Raw genomic sequence first — 15,862 nt, 5'->3', positions numbered from 1 at the left:
ATCCCTGAAAACGAAACAATACGTGGATAGAAAAACAGAACAGGGCAATTGTGTTTCTTAATTTTTTATAGGAAAGGCTCTTAGTTGCACCAAGTCGATATTAAAATGTTTGTATTTTCGAAGTTCAAATCATTTTTGAATAAGGAGTCAGATACTGTGGTTATTAAGAACCCATGTGACTAGGAGGCGTGGGTTGTAGGCGATGATTATGTGAGATCAAATAATTTGTTTGGAAACAGAACAGGACTGCCAAAACCAAGGCAGCCAAACACAGGCAGATAAGTATATTGGAAGACCCCTCAAAGTTAACCAGAAGCCCCTGTTTGAATTTCAAAGTCAAGTTTTAAAAAGCCTCTTAGCTGAATTTCTTTCCTTCACTTTAGTGATTAGTTTTCTGAAACCGTCCAAGGTGTACCAAGCAAATTTATTTCGTGAAATCATAAGCTCCAGTCACGTTTCCTCGTGCACACTCCTCCGTCTCGCCCTTTGTAGTTGCAAATCGCACCCAACGTGGTCAGGATGCCCCAAGGCTGCAGCTCCAGACGGGCCGGCCCTGTGGCTGTCCTGTGGCTCCTGGACACTGCAGACTATGCTACAGATCTTTCTTCTGAAAGCAAAACGACACACTTTTCCTTCCACCCATCGCAAGAGAAATTATACCCCATGCCCAGCTGGGCCTTGGAGATACTGTGGGGCCCTGTGGATTCACTGATGGGCTATTTCTACAGTCTGTATGCAGAATCCAGCCTCCACGTTTTCGGGTTAAAGATGGGATGTGCTTCTTAAGTGCCACTATGTCACCGCATGGAAAACCAAGGGTCTTTAAAATAAACATTACGATTTGCATTTCACAGTCATTTGACCAAATTTTACTGACTAATAATGACAGACCCTTGAATCAGACCCATGACAAAAAGGCAAGTTTTTCTACTAATTTAAGAGGATAATTATTGAATGAAGGGAAATGAGACAAGACCTGGAACGTAGTAACTGTCTACATAGTTACATAGTAACCACTACGTATTTATGTAGTAACCACTCTGTGATGTATCCTATGTATGGAATTGATAGAATGATAAAGTACCATAATGTCAACTATTAAATATACGTGATGATGGGGCGCCTGGGTGGCTCAGTCGGTTGAGCGTCCGACTTCAGCTCAGGTCACGATCTCGCGGTCCGTGAGTTCGAGCCCCGCGTCGGGCTCTGGGCTGATGGCTCAGAGCCTGGAGCCTGCTTCCGATTCTGTGTCTCCCTCTCTCTCTGCCCCTCCCCCATTCATGCTCTGTCTCTCTCTGTCTCAAAAATAAATAAACGTTAAAAAAAATTTAAAAAAATATATGTGATGAAATTACTTCAAATTTGCAATGCAATGCATTTTGAATACCTTCTGTGTCATTGATAATAACTTACCGTGGGCCACTAACTGGAGCATCTCTCAAGTAAACATCGATCCATCGATATGGGCCACGAGTCTCACTAATAGGGATTAGAAACTGTTTTACAAATTTATCATTAGGGTGAATAAATATTTAATGAGATCGACTCTGTTTTAAAAGGATAACTGGCGTTTTTGTTTTGTTTTGTTAATTGTCAATCAGGCTCTGCCTTTCCAGCAGGAAACCTTGAGCTTGAATCAGAACCCAGATGGGCAGGGACTCTATTTGTCCTTTTCAGGGAACACTCTGATCCTCTATCCTCCCCATCAATGGGAGTGACCAGATGCCCCAAAGAGCTCTGGGATTCACAACCATAGCAGATTTCCCCCAGCACCTCATTCCCTTTGAAGGATCTCATGAGATCAAGGTACACAAAGTGGTAACAGGCTGATGAGGGTGATTTGAAGTATTTAATAGATAGGGCTTCCATAATAAACACATTCCCGAAGCACCTTATACATATCCTAGAGATCGCTCTATTGGGCAGAATATAGACCTAATCTCTTGGGGCGCCTGGGTGGCTCAGTCGGTTAAGCATCTGACTTCGGCTCAAGTCATGTTCTCACAGTTAGTGAGTTGGAGCCCTGCATCTGGCTCTGTGTTGACAGCTCAGAGCCTAGAGCCTGCTTCATTATCTTTATCTTTCTTTATCCCTCTCTCTTTATCCCTCCACAGCTCTCTCTCTCTCTCTGAAAAATAAACATTAAACATTTTTTAAAAAGAATATAGACCTAATCTCTTTAAAAAAAAAAGAAAGAAAGAAACTAAGATCCCGGGAAAGTAAACATATCCCCCAAAGTCATGTAGCGAAAGCAGAGCCTGTAACTCTTGTCTCTCGACAATAGTTGATATTCTTCCCTTTTGGCCACAGTGAATTATTTTTGTGTCCCCCACTGCTACAGACACATCTGTACAAAAAAAAAAAAAAGTGTATTAATAGTCTAATTTTGGGGATTAGAATAAAATTTAGGACAATTCTGTTTGATTTAAGCATGGTGAAACTTTCTGTAGCAAGAAAGATGAAAAGATGTAAGAGGAAGTAAATATATTTAACAATTAGATATTTTATATTGTGTGATAAGAATCCATAAGCAAACTCAAAAGACACAATATATATCAGAAGTGGTATTTACAACACACATGACAAATATTTAACATTCTTATTGTAAAGTTTTCTTTTTAATTTCTATTATTTCAGTTTTAGAGAGACAGGGCAAGAGCAGGGGAGAGGGGCAGAGGGGGAGAGAGAGACAGAGAGAGAGAGGCAGAGAGAACCTCAAGAAGGCTCCACACTCAATGCAGAGCCTGACATGGGGCTCTATCCCATGACCCTAGGATCGTGAATTGAGCCGAAATCAAGAGTAGGATACTCAGCTGACTGAGCTGCCCATAATATTCTTCACATACAAAATTTATTTTTGGAAATACAAAGAAGAAACCTAACATAAAAATGAGTGAAGTACACAGGCAGGGATGCCATAGATGAACGAATGTAAATGCCCAATGAGAAAATGAAAAAAAACACTCAATCTCATTAATAAAAAGGGAAATGTAATTTATTAATGTATTTATTTATTTTTATTATTTTTTACAAGTGAAATGCTTTCTTTTTTAAATCTTTATTTTTGGCAGAGAGAGGGGACGGGTGGTGCATGAGCAGATGAGGGACAGAGAGAGAGGGAGACACAGAATCCGAAACAGGCTCCAGGCTCTGAGCTGTCAGCACAGAGCCCGACACGGGGCTCGAACTCACAGACCGTGAGATCGTGACCTGAGCTGAAGCCGGTGCTCAACCGACCAAGCCACCCAGGCGCCCCTATTTTTATTATTTTTTACAAGTGAAATGCTTTCTTTTTTAAATCTTTATTTATTTTTGACAGAGAGAGGGGACGGGTGGTGCATGAGCGGATGAGGGACAGAGAGAGAGAGGGAGACACAGAATCCGAAGCGGGCTCCAGGCTCTGAGCTGTCAGCACAGAGTGGATGTGGGGCTTGAACTCATGGACCACGAGATCATGACCTGAGCCAAAGTCAGACACTCAACCAACTGAGCCACCCAGGCACCCAGAGGGAAATGTAATTTAAAACCACGAGATGTTTTTATCTCCTACAAGACTGACAAAACTTTAAACGTTTGATAAAATCAAATTTTGGAGGGTCCAGAGAACTAGAATTCTCAGACCCTGCTGATGGCCAGAGGGGAGGTAGGCTCGCCAAATAAACCAGGAGACCCAGTAAAAGAATAAACATACGTTCATTTCTATTTTGTTATAGGGAGGAGGGGGTCAAGTCTTCATTAAAAAAAAAAAAAATCATTTGCTGTTGCAAACACTTAAGTCCACAAACTCCAAAACATAAAAATATTAGTGTTGAATCAGAGCACTTCCTGTCAGGCCCGGCAAGTTCTTTCCTAATCTTATTGTCCCTTTGCTAGTACTGGAACATTATTTTCATTTTCTTTAGACTGACCTGAGTTCTTTTGTGCGTAATATGAATTTGTTTCAGTTTCTCATGCTTTCCTAAGTAACTTTTTATAATTTATCTGCTCTGATGGTGTCTTTAGTACCTTTCAAATTAGTCATGCTAGATAGTTCATTAAAGGCCTTGTTCTTCTCTCTTGCAGATCATTAATTAGAATATTAAATAAGTTCATTTCCAAAACTGTTCCTTAGGGCACCTGTTATCACCTTTTAGTCTGTGCAAGATAATTACAATGAGTAAAATTATAAACAACTGGCCTTCTTTTATTTTTTTATTCAGGCAATTGGCCAAAATAAAGGACATCAAGTGTTCACCACACTTAACATAAAGAAACAGGAATATGAAAATTCAAATATGCCCTCAGGCTTTTCCTCCTCAGAGGAAGGGAGACCCCTCTCCTCCAGACCTGAGATCCACATCGTGTTGGAGAAGGCATGAACTTGGCTCGCTAACGGCAGAGAAGCCTGTGATGGCACATTGGCAAAATGGAATAGAAATCCACAATCTGTAACTCGCTATAATTCTGCCTTCTTGGGTTCTGCAGAAAGCCGTTCACACAGGGAGGTGTCTCTTTGGAAACACCTGGGTCCGGCACAAAAAGGCCCTATGGGGGACATGGGGGAAAGCAAGTCTGATGGCTCTGTCCTCAGGGCTGTTTCTCAGGGTTGTGTTTGCAGTGAGCAACTTTGAGGAATGCCCCTGCATCTTGGTGGGTTTCCTTGATCAACGATCTACCCCTGTGCCCAAAGGGTGAGTATGAAAATCATAGGACCCGTCATGTCCATGTGCATTTTCCTGTTTCACGGCACCAGGAAGGGTTGGCAAATCCAGCAGCAGGCCAGAATTCCAGATGCGGATGAGGTTTGCTTTAGGCAGAGGTGTTCATGCCAGGTCCCTTGTGACTCCTAGGGTCAGGTCCCAGGTACTCGGGGCAATGCTTCCCCTCCACCATGCCAGCATTGCTGTGACCATTCTAGTGCCAGTAATTTCACCTCTTCTGTGATCACCTCCTATTTGCACCCAAGCCTTTCAACCATGAACATCAAGTGCAAGAGGAACCAAGTGCTTTACTCCCGATGTCTGAATCATTATTACATTTGAATCTTTCGGCCCCTTTGGTCATCTTTCCACCCAAAGTGTGTAAAACCACGCTGGGCTGTGGTTACTTTTACAAGTAATAGAAAACAAGTCCAAGACTTTCAAGGCAAAATCCCAAACTTTAAAGTAGGTTTCTGTAGCCCCCCCCTCCACTTCTGTTTATTATTCAGAAAGCCACCAAGAAGCGATGATCCTTTGGGAAAGACAGCCATATTTGGTGAAGAAACCGTGTTACCGAGGTATGTGGAGCAGGTGGAGGTGAGGGAGATAGAAATAGTTTTGAGTTGATTTTTGAGGTTGCCATCCCAATATGTGCAGCAACTCCAGATGTGTGTGAGGGGCAGGGAACACAGAACATCCATCCAATTCGTCGACTCCTTTGTGAGAAGGAGGGCATCACTGTCAGATTGTGCAAGGTCCAGAACCAGAAACATGATGCAGATGAGTTTCAAGGTCTGTGGTGTTGTGTCTGTAACAGACTGGGCTAGAGAAGTAGTATTATAACCTAAAAAAAAATGTTATTAATGGAGACATCCCATATACAGCCCCAAGAAGGAGTTAAAAATCTGATATAACTGATGTGTTAGGTACAGTGACATCAGTACCCCAGGCTAGATTGCCCAAAGCTATATTCTCACTCATTTTCTCTTCTTCTCTTGACCTACCCTGTGTTCTGTTTTCATCTAATCCCAGAGTTTAAAAACTGTATTTAGTTGGATGTCTTCTGAATTTTCTACATCGGGTCCTTCTAACTCCTCTGAGCTACAGACTCTAGACTTACACTGGCACTGTTACTTAGATCTTATGGGACACCGCATCCTAGACATGTCCTGACACCAATCCCCAAGGTCGGTGACCCTTTGCTTTCCTCCTGATTTCTCTGCACCTCTCACAGAAAGAGATAACAATGAGATTAAAGCCCAAGTCTTTATATATATGTATTTTTTTTTTACCCTCATCTTTTCTCCCCTTGAATATATCCCACCACTCCTTTCTGGCCTGCCAAGATTCTGTGGATAGATAGGTCTGCTGCAAACTTGATCTGTCTTCCCTTGTCGGTTAGGGACTTTTTTCCCCTTGCTGCTTTCATGATTCTCTCCTTGCCTGAGTATTTTGTGAATTTGACCATGATATGCCTTGTTGATGGTTGGTTTTGTTGAAACTAATGGGGGTCCTCTGTGCTTCCTGGAGTTTGATGTCTGTGTCTTTCCCCAGGTTAGGAAAGTTTTGTGCTATGATTTGCTCACATAACCCTTCTACCCCTATTTCTCTCTCTCCTTCTTCTGGGACCCCTATGATTCTCATGTTGTGCCTTTTTAATGAGTCACTGATTGTCTAATTCTTAACTCAGGCTCTTTTGCCTTAATCTCCCTCTTTTCCTCTGCTTCGTTATTTGTAAGTTTATCCTCTATATCGCTGATTCTCTGTCATGCCTCATCCATCTTTGCCGCTGTGGCATCCATCCGTGATTGTGGCTCAGTTATAGCATTTTTTATTTCATCCTGACTAGTTTTTGCTTCTTTTATCTCCACAGAAAGGGATTCTAATTTATTTTTGACTCCAGCTAGTATTCTTATTATCGTGATTCTAAATTCTGGTTCAGACATCTTGCTTGTGACTGTGTTGGTTAAATCCCTGGCTGCCGTTTCTTCGTGCTCTTTCTTTTGGGGTGAATTCCTTTGTTTTGTCTTTTTGAAGGGAGAAAAGGAGTTAATGAGGTAGAAAAATTGAAATTTAAAAACACTAAAATTTAAAAAATATTAAAATTAAAAAATTACATACACACACGCACACAAATCTAATAAATGATGCTAGATCCTAGGTGTGTTTTGGTCTGGGTGTTGAAAGTCTTTTGACAGATTAGAGAAAAAAAATGGGGGGAAGAAAGGAAATCGTTTGAGAATTTGAAATAATGCATACACTGAATTAGACTAAAATGAGATGATAGGAGTAAAATAGAATTTGAAAAAATTTACACAGAACTAAAGAATATAGTAGAAAAAAATTAAAGAAAGATTTTTTAATAAGAGTTAAGAATAAAAATGATTTTTTCTCTTTCTGTATTCAAGGAAAGAAATGAAAAAGAGACAAAAGAAAAAAAAGGAAATTGTTTGAAAATTTGAAAAAATGAATACACTGTAGTAGACTTAAATAAAATGATGGAAGTAAAATAGAATTTGAAAAAATTTACGTACAAGCAAAAAATAAAGGAAAATATTTTTAATAGAAATTGAAAGTAAAAATGAAGTTTGTCTCTTTCTGCATTCAAGAAAAAGAAAAGAAGCGAAAAAGAGAAAAAAAAGACATCATTTGAAAATTTGAAAAAGTGAATACACTGACATAGACTAAAATAAAATGATGGAAGTAAGATAAAATTTGAAAAAATTACACAAAAGTAAAAAATATAGTAAAAAAATTAAAATTATTTTTAATAAAAATTGAAAATAAAAATGAATTTTTTTCTATTTCTGTATTCAAGAAAAAGAAATGAAAAAGAGAAAGAAGAGGGAAAAAAAGGAAATTGTTTGAACATTTGAAAAAGTGAATACACTGTAGTAGACTAAAATAAAATAATGGAAATAAAATAGAATTTGAAAAAATTTACATACAAGGAAAAATATAGTAAACAACTAAAGGAAAATATTTTTAATAGAAATTGAAAGTAAAAATGAAGTTTCTCTCTTTTACATTCAAGAAAAAGAAAAGAAAAAAGAAAAAAAGGAAATCATTTGGAAATTTGAAAAAGTGAATACACTGACATAGACTAAAATCAAATGGTGGGAGTAAGATAGAATTTGAAAAAAATTACACAAAAGTAAAAAATATTAAAAAAAATATTTTTAATAAAAATTGAAAATTAAAATGAATTTTTTCTGTTTCTGTATTCAAGAAAAAGGAAAGAGCTGAAAAAGAGAAAAAAAAAAGAAAATTGAATACATGGACCTGCTAACACATTGAAACAGGACTGACATGACTTCTTTTTCCCCAGAAGTCAGACTCTGAAGGGCTTTATAGTCCAGATACTAAGCCGGTGGTGAGACTTGTGTTCAAGGAGGGAGGTTGGCCCAGGTGGGCGGGGCTCAGTGTAATGGCTCCGTCCTCCACTAGGTGGCGCTGCTCGCCTTCTGGGGTGGAGTGTTGCGGCGCTCTTGGGTGCGTATGCGCATGCGCGGCAGAAGTGCAAATGGCGTCAGCCACCTACCTGGTCTGTTCTCCCGGGTGAGCAATCATGCGCCCGTCCTCCGTCTTCAGCCCTCGGCCGCGCCCCGCTTTCTCACTGTCCGTGACCAAGCCCCGGGCAGCACTTCTCTCCCGAGTTCTGTCTCAGACGCGGCTGTTTTCCCGGCCCCTTACTTCTGAAGGACCGCGGCTTTGACCCGTTCCGCCCTCTGCGGGAGGGTCTCACCCAGCAATGGCCGAAGGAGCAATGGCCGAGTGTCGGCCGCACCCAGGAACGCTTGCTGGACCCTGCTGCTGCCGGTGCCCAAGACTGCGGCCGGGTGCCGCCCGCCCCAGAAAAAGTTCGCGAGATGGTGTAGCAGGTGCTTTTCAGGGGTTATGGAAAATCACAACACACATCTGGCACCAGGCTTCACCCTTAACGAGGGTGCTTGTTCCAGCCCCAGCGAATGTGGCGGTTTTCTGGGGTCTGTTGGGACCAGGTGGCTTCAACCGTCTCCACCAAGTGTCCTTCCAGCAGTGGAACCGTTTTTCCCCGTGTGGCCCGAGAACCTCCCGAACCCCACCCTGCTCCTGGGGATTCGCCCTTCCCATCAGAGCACCGCCAGGTAGGGAGCTGCGGAGTTGCAGCCTTTGCGTCCCCCTTGTTTACAGTCTTAATGGAATTGAAACCCTGTCCTTTCTCCTTTTTCTTCTTTTTCCCCTTTTAGTTTAGTCCCTGCGGCTGTTTCCAATTTTCCACTTTCTCTCCAGCTGCTTTTGAGGAGGGGTGCTTTTTTCGTATTCTCCCTGACCCCCCACCGTCTCCCTCGTCTCTCCGCCTGCAAGAGAGGCTCCCTGCGGGCTGCCGGGTCCTCTCTGCCCAGTTCACCACTCAGTACCTGCTGCGCCGCGTACCTGCTGAATTCTGTGGTTCTGGTTGTGCAGATTGTTGTGCTAATCCTCCAGTCAGTTTTTTAGGTATGCAGGATGGTTGAGCTTTGGTCTCGCTGGATTTCGTGGACGCGAGACACCCAAAAACCTTCCATGCTGTGCCGCCATCTTGGCTCCTCCATATGTGCTCTTAATAAGTACCCTAGCATGGGGGTGCCTGGGTGGTTAAGCATCCTATTTTTTTTTTAACTTGTTTTATTTTTTATTTTCTTAAATTTATATCAAAATTAGCATATAGTGCAACAATGATTTCAGGAGTAGATCCCTTAGCACCCCTTACCCATTTAGCCCATCCCCCCTCCCATAACCCCTCCAGTAACCCTCAGATTGTTCTCCATATTTATAAGTCTCTTCTGTTTTGTCCCCCTCCCTGTTTTTATATTATTTTTGTTTCCTTTCCCTTATGTTCATCTGTTTTGTCTCTTAAAGTCCTCAAAGGAGTGAAGTCATATGACTTTTGACTTTCTCTGACTGACTGATTTCATGTAGCATAATGCCCCAGTTCCATCTACATAGTTGCAAATGGCAAGGTTTCATTTTTTTGATTGCCGAGTAATACTCTATTGTATATATACACCACTTATTCTTTATCCATTCATCCGTCGATGGACATTTGGGCTCTTTCCATATTTTGGTTATTGTTGATAGTGCTGCTATAAACATGGGGGTGCATGTGCTTCAAAGGAGCACACCTGTATCCCTCGGATAAATGCCTAGTAGTGCAATTGCTGGGTCATAGGGGAGTTCTATTTTTAGTTTTCTGAGGACCCTCCATACTGTTTTCCAGAGTGGCTGCACCAGCTTGAATTCCCACCAACAATGCAAAATAGACCCTCTTTCTCCGCATCCTCACCAACATCTGTTGTTGCCTGAGTTGTTAATGTGAGCCCTTCTGACAGGTGTAAGGTGGTATCTCATTGTGGTTTTGATGTGTATTTACCTGATGATGAATGATGTTGAGCATTTTTTCATGTGTCTGTCAGCCATCTGGATGTCTTCTTTGGAGACGTGTCTATTCATGTCTTTGGCCCATTTCTTCACTGGATTATTTGTTTTTTGGGTGTTGAATTTGATAAGTTCTTTGTAGATTTTGGATACTAACCCTTTATCTGGTATGTTATTTGCAAATATCTTCTCCCATTCTGTCCGTTGCCTTTTAGTTTTGCTGATTGTTTCCTTTGCTGTGCAGAAGCTTTTATTTTGATGAGGTCCCCATAGTTCATTTTTGCTTTTGTTTCCCTTGCCTCTGGAGACGTGTTGGGTGAGAAGTTGCTGCGGCCAAGATCAAAGAGGTTTTTGCTTGCTTTCTCCTCGAGGATTTTGATGGCTTCCTGTCTTACATTGAGGTTTTTCATCCACTTTGAGTTTATTTTTGTGTCTGGTGTGAGAAAGTGGTCCAGGTTCATTTCTGCATGTCACTGTCCAGTTTTCCCAGCAACACTTGCTGAGGAGACTGTCTTTATTCCATATGATATTCTTTCCTGCTTTGTCAAAGATTAGTTGCCTGTACATTGTGGGTCCATTTCTGGGTTCTCTATTCTGTTCCATTAATCTGAGTGTGTGTTCTTGTGCCAGTACCATACTGTCTTGATGATGACAGCTTTGTAATATAGCTTGAGGTCTGGGATTGTGATGCCTCTTGCTTTGGGTTTCTTTTTCAAGATTGCTTTGACTATTCGGGGTCTTTTCTGGTTCCATACAAATTTTAGGACTATTTGTTCTATCTCTGTGCAGAATGCTGGTGTTATTTTGATAGGGATTGCATTAAATATGTAGATTGCTTTGGGTAATATTGACATTTTAACATTATTTGTTCTTTCTATCCTGGAGCATGAAATCTTTTTCCATTTCTTTCTGTCTTCTTCAATTTCTTTCATAAGCTTTCTATAGTTTTCAGTGTATAGATTTTTCACCTCTTTGGTTAGATTTATTCCTAGGTATTTTATGGTTTTTGGTGCAACTGTAAATGGGATAGATTCCTTGATATCTCTTTCTGTTGCTTCATTGTTGGTGTATAGGAATGCAACCGATTTCTGTGCATTGCTTTTATATCCTGTAACTTTGCTGAATTCATGAGTCAATTCTACCAGTTTTTTGGTGGAATCTTTTGGGTTTTCTGTATAGAGTATCATGTCACCTGCGAAGAGTGAAAGTTTGACCTCCTCCTGGCCTATTTGGATGCCTTTTATTTCTTTGTGTTGTCTGATTACAGAGGCTAAGACTTCCAATAGTATGTTGAATAACAGTGGTGAGAGTGGACATCCCTGTCTTGTTCCTGACCTTAGGGGGGAAGCTCTCAGTTTTTCCCCATTGAGGATGATATTAATGTTGGGTTGTTCATATATGGCTTTTATGATCTCGAGGTATGCTCCTTCTATCCCTACGTTCTTGAGAGTTTTTATCAAGAAAGGATGCTGTATTTTGTCAAATGCTTTCTCTGCCTCTATTGAGAGGACCATATGGTTCTTGTCCTTTCTTTTATTGATGTCATGAATCACATTAATTGTTTTGTGAATATTGAACCAGCCTTGCATCCCAGGTATAAATCCCACTTGGTCGTGGTGAATAATTTTTTTAATGTATTGTTGGATCCAGTTGGCTAATGTCTTGTTGAGGATTTTTGCCTCCATGTTCATCAGGGAAGTCAGTCTGTAGTTGTCCTTTTTAGTTGGGTTTCTGTCTGGTTTTGGAATCAAGGTAATGCTGGCTTCATAGAAAGAGTTTGGAAGTTTTCCTTCCGTTTCTATTTTTTGGAACACCTTCAAGAGAATAGGTGTTAACTCTTCCTTAAATGTTTGGTAGAATTCCCCTGGAAATGCATCTGGCCCTGGACTCTTGTTTGTTGGCAGATTTTTGATGACTAATTCGAGTTCCTTACTGGTTATGGGTCTGTTCAAATTTTCTATTTCTTCCTTTTTCAGTTTTGGTAGTGTGTATGCTTCTAGGAATTTGTCCATTTCTTCCAGATTACCCATTTTATTGGCATATAATTGCTCATAATATTCTCTTATTACTGTTTTTATTTCTGCTGTGTTGGTTGTGACCTCTCCTCTTTCATTCTTCATTTTGTTTATTTGGGTCCATCCCTCTTTCTTTTTGATCAGACTGGCTAGTGGTTTATCAATTTTGTTAATTCTTTCAAAGAACCAGTTTCTGGTTTCATTGGTCTGTTCTACTGTTTTGTTTTGTTTTGTTTTTGTTTTTGTTATTTTGGTTTCGATAGCCATTAATTTCTGCTCCAATCTTTATTATTTCTTGACTTCTGCTGGTTTGGGGTTTTATTTGCTGTTCTTTTTCCAGCTCCTTAAGGCATAAGGTTATGTTGTGTATCTAAGATCTTTCTTCCTTCTTTAGGAAGGCCTGGATTGCTGGATACTTACCTCTTATGACTGCCTTTCCTGTGTCGCAGAGGTTTTGGGTTATGGTGCTCTCATTTTCATTGACTTCCATATCCTTTTTAACTTCCTCTCTAACTGCTTGGTTAGCCCATTCATTCTTTAGTAGGATGTTCTTCAGTCTCCAAGTATTTGTTTCCTTTCCAAATTGTTTCTTGTGGTTGATTTCGAGTTTCATAGTGTTGTGGTCTGAAAATATGCACGGTATGATCTTGACTTTTTGTACTTACTTAGGGCTGATTTGTGTCCCAGTATATGGTCTATTCTGGAGAACGTTCCATGTGCACTGGAGAAGAATGTGTATTCTGCTGCTTTAGGGTGAAATGTTCTGAATATATCTGTTATGTCCATCTGGGCCAGTGTGTCATTCAAAGCCATTGTTTCCTTGTTGATTTTTTGATTAGATGATCTGTCCATTGCTGTGAGTGGGGTGTTGAATCTCCCACTACTCTGGTATTACTATTGATGAGTTTCTTTATGTTTGTGATTAATTGATTTATATATTTGGGTGCCCCCACATTTGGTGCATACATGCTTACAATATTTAGGTCTCCTTGGTTTATAGACCCCTTGCTTATGACATAATATCCATCGGCATCTCTTGATCTATTCTTTATTTTAAAGTCTAGATTGTCTGATATAAGTATGGCTATATACTTACATATAAGTTATAAGTTGACCTTTAGCATGATAGATGGTTCTCCATCCCCTTATTTTCAATCCGAAGGTGTATTTAGGTCTAAAGTGTGTCTCTTGTAAACAGCATATAGATGGATCTTGTTTTCTTATCCATTCTGTTACCCTATGTCTTTTGATTGGAGCAGTGAGTCCCTTGAGGTTTAGAGTGAGTACTGAAAGATATGAATTTATTGACATCATGATGCTTGTAGAGTTGGATTTTCTGATGGTGTTCTCTGGTCCTTTCTAATCTTTGTTGCTTTTAGTATGTATGCACGTGTGTGTGTGTGTGTGTGTGTGTGTGTGAGTGTGGTATACATATATATGTGTGTGTGTGTGTGTATGTGTGTGTATGTGCGTGAGTGTGTGGGTATATACATTTTTTTCCCTCATCTTTTCTCCCCTCAGAGAGTCCCCCTTAAAATTTCTTGCAGGGCTGGTTTAGTGGTGACAAACTTCTTTAATTTTTGTTTGTCTGGGGAACTTTTTATCTCTCTTTCTATTTTGAATGACAGCCTTGCTGGATAAAGATTTCTTGGCTGCATATTTTTCTGATTCAGCACATTGAATATATCCTGCCATGCCTTTCTGGCCTGCCAAGTTTCTGTGGGTAGGTCGCTGCAAACCTGATCTGTCTTCCCTTGTCGCTTAGGGACTATTTTTCCCTTGCTGCTTTCATGATTCTTTCCTTGTCTGAGTATTTTGTGAATTTGACTCTGATATGCCTTGTTGATGTTCGGTTTTGTTGAATCTAATGGGGGTCCTCTGTGCTTCCTGGATTTTGATGTCTGTGTCTTTCCTAGCTTAGGAAAGTTTTGTACTATGATTTGCTCACATAACCCTTCTACCCCTATTTCTCTCTCTCTTTCTTCTGGGACCCCTATGATTCTCATGTTGTGCCTTTTTAATGAGTCACTGATTCTCTAATTCTTAACTCATGCTCTTTTGCCTTAATCTCCCTCTTTTTCTCTGCTTCGTTATTCTCTGTAAGTTTGTCCTCTTTATCTCTGAATCTCTGTTCTGCCTCATCCATCTTTGCCGCTGTGGCATCCATCCGTGATTGTGTCTCAGTTATAGCATTTTTTATTTCATCCTAACTAGTTTTTGCTTCTTTTATCTCCACAGAAAGGGATTCTAATTTATTTTTGACTCCAGCTAGTATTCTTATTATCGTGATTCTAAATTCTGGTTCAGACATCTTGCTTGTATCTGTGTTGGTTAAATCCCTGGCTGCCGTTTCTTCATGCTCTTTCTTTTGGGGTGAATTCCCTCATTTTGTCATTTTGAAGGGAGAAGAGGAGTTAATGAGGTAGAAAAATTGAAATTTAAAAACACTAAAATTTTAAAAATATTAAAATTAAAAAATTACGTGCACACACACACACAAGCACGCAAATCTAATAAATGATGCTAGATCCTAGGTGTGTTTTGGTCTGGGTGTTGAAAGTCTTTTGACAGATTAGAGAAAAAAAGGGGCGGGGGGAAAGGAAATCATTTGAGAATTTGAAAAAAATGAATACACTGAATTAGACTAAAAGGAGATGATGTGAGTAAAATAGAATTTGAAAAAATTTACACAGAAGTAAAGAATATAGTAGAAAAAATTAAACATTTTTTAATAAAAATTAAGAATAAAAATGATTTTTTCTCTTTCCGTATTCAAGAAAAAGAAAAGAAATGAAAAAGAGAAAGAAGAGGGGAAAAAAGGAAGTTGTTTGAAAATTTGAAAAAGTGAATACACTGTAGTAGACTAAAATAAAATAATGGAAAAAAAAATAGAATTTGAAAAAATTTACATAGTTGCAAAAAATATAGTAAGAAAGGAAAATATTTTTAATAGAAATTGAAAGTAAAAATGAAGTTTCTTTTACATTCAAGAAAAAGAAACGAAAATGAAAAAAGCAAAAAAAAAAGGAACTCATGGGAAAATTTGAAAAAGTGAATACACTGACATAGACTAAAATTAAATGATGGAAGTAAGATAGAATTTGAAAAAATTTACACAAAAGTAAAAAATATTTAAAAAATTATTTTTAATAAAAATTGAAAATGAAAATGAATTTTTTTCTGTTTCTGTATTCAAGAAAAAGGAAAGAGCTGAAAAAGAGAAAAAAAAAGAAAGAAAATTGAATAGATAGACCTGCTAACAGATTGAAATTGGACTGAAATGACTTCGTTTTCCCCTAGAAGTCAGACTCTGAAGCGCTTTATAGTCCATAAACTAAGCCGGCGGTGAGACTTGTGTTCAAGGAGGGAGGTTGGCCCAGGTGGGCGGGGCTCAGTGTAACGGCTCCGTCCTCCACTAGGTGGCGCTGCTCGCCTTCTGGGGTGGAGTGTTGCGGTGCTCTTGGGTGCGTATGCACATGCGCGGCAGAGGTGCAAATGGCGTCAGCCACCTACCCGGTCTGTTCTCCCTCTTCAGCCCTCGGCCACGACCCGCTTTCTCACTGTCCGTGACCAGGCCCGGGGCAGTACCTCTCTCCTGAGTTCTGTCTCAGACGTGGCTGTTTTCCCGGCCTCTTACTTCTGAAGGACCGCGGCTTTGACCCGTTCTGCCCTCTGCGGGAGGGTCTCACCCAGCAATGGCCTAATGAGAAATGGCAGAGTGTCGGCCGCACCCAGGAACGCTTGCTGGACCCTGCTGCTGCCAGTGCCTGA

The sequence above is a fragment of the Leopardus geoffroyi genome, chromosome D2 (genome assembly GCF_018350155.1).
Source record: "Leopardus geoffroyi isolate Oge1 chromosome D2, O.geoffroyi_Oge1_pat1.0, whole genome shotgun sequence".
Classification (NCBI taxonomy): domain Eukaryota; kingdom Metazoa; phylum Chordata; class Mammalia; order Carnivora; family Felidae; genus Leopardus; species Leopardus geoffroyi.
This window is presented reverse-complemented; position numbering follows the sequence as displayed.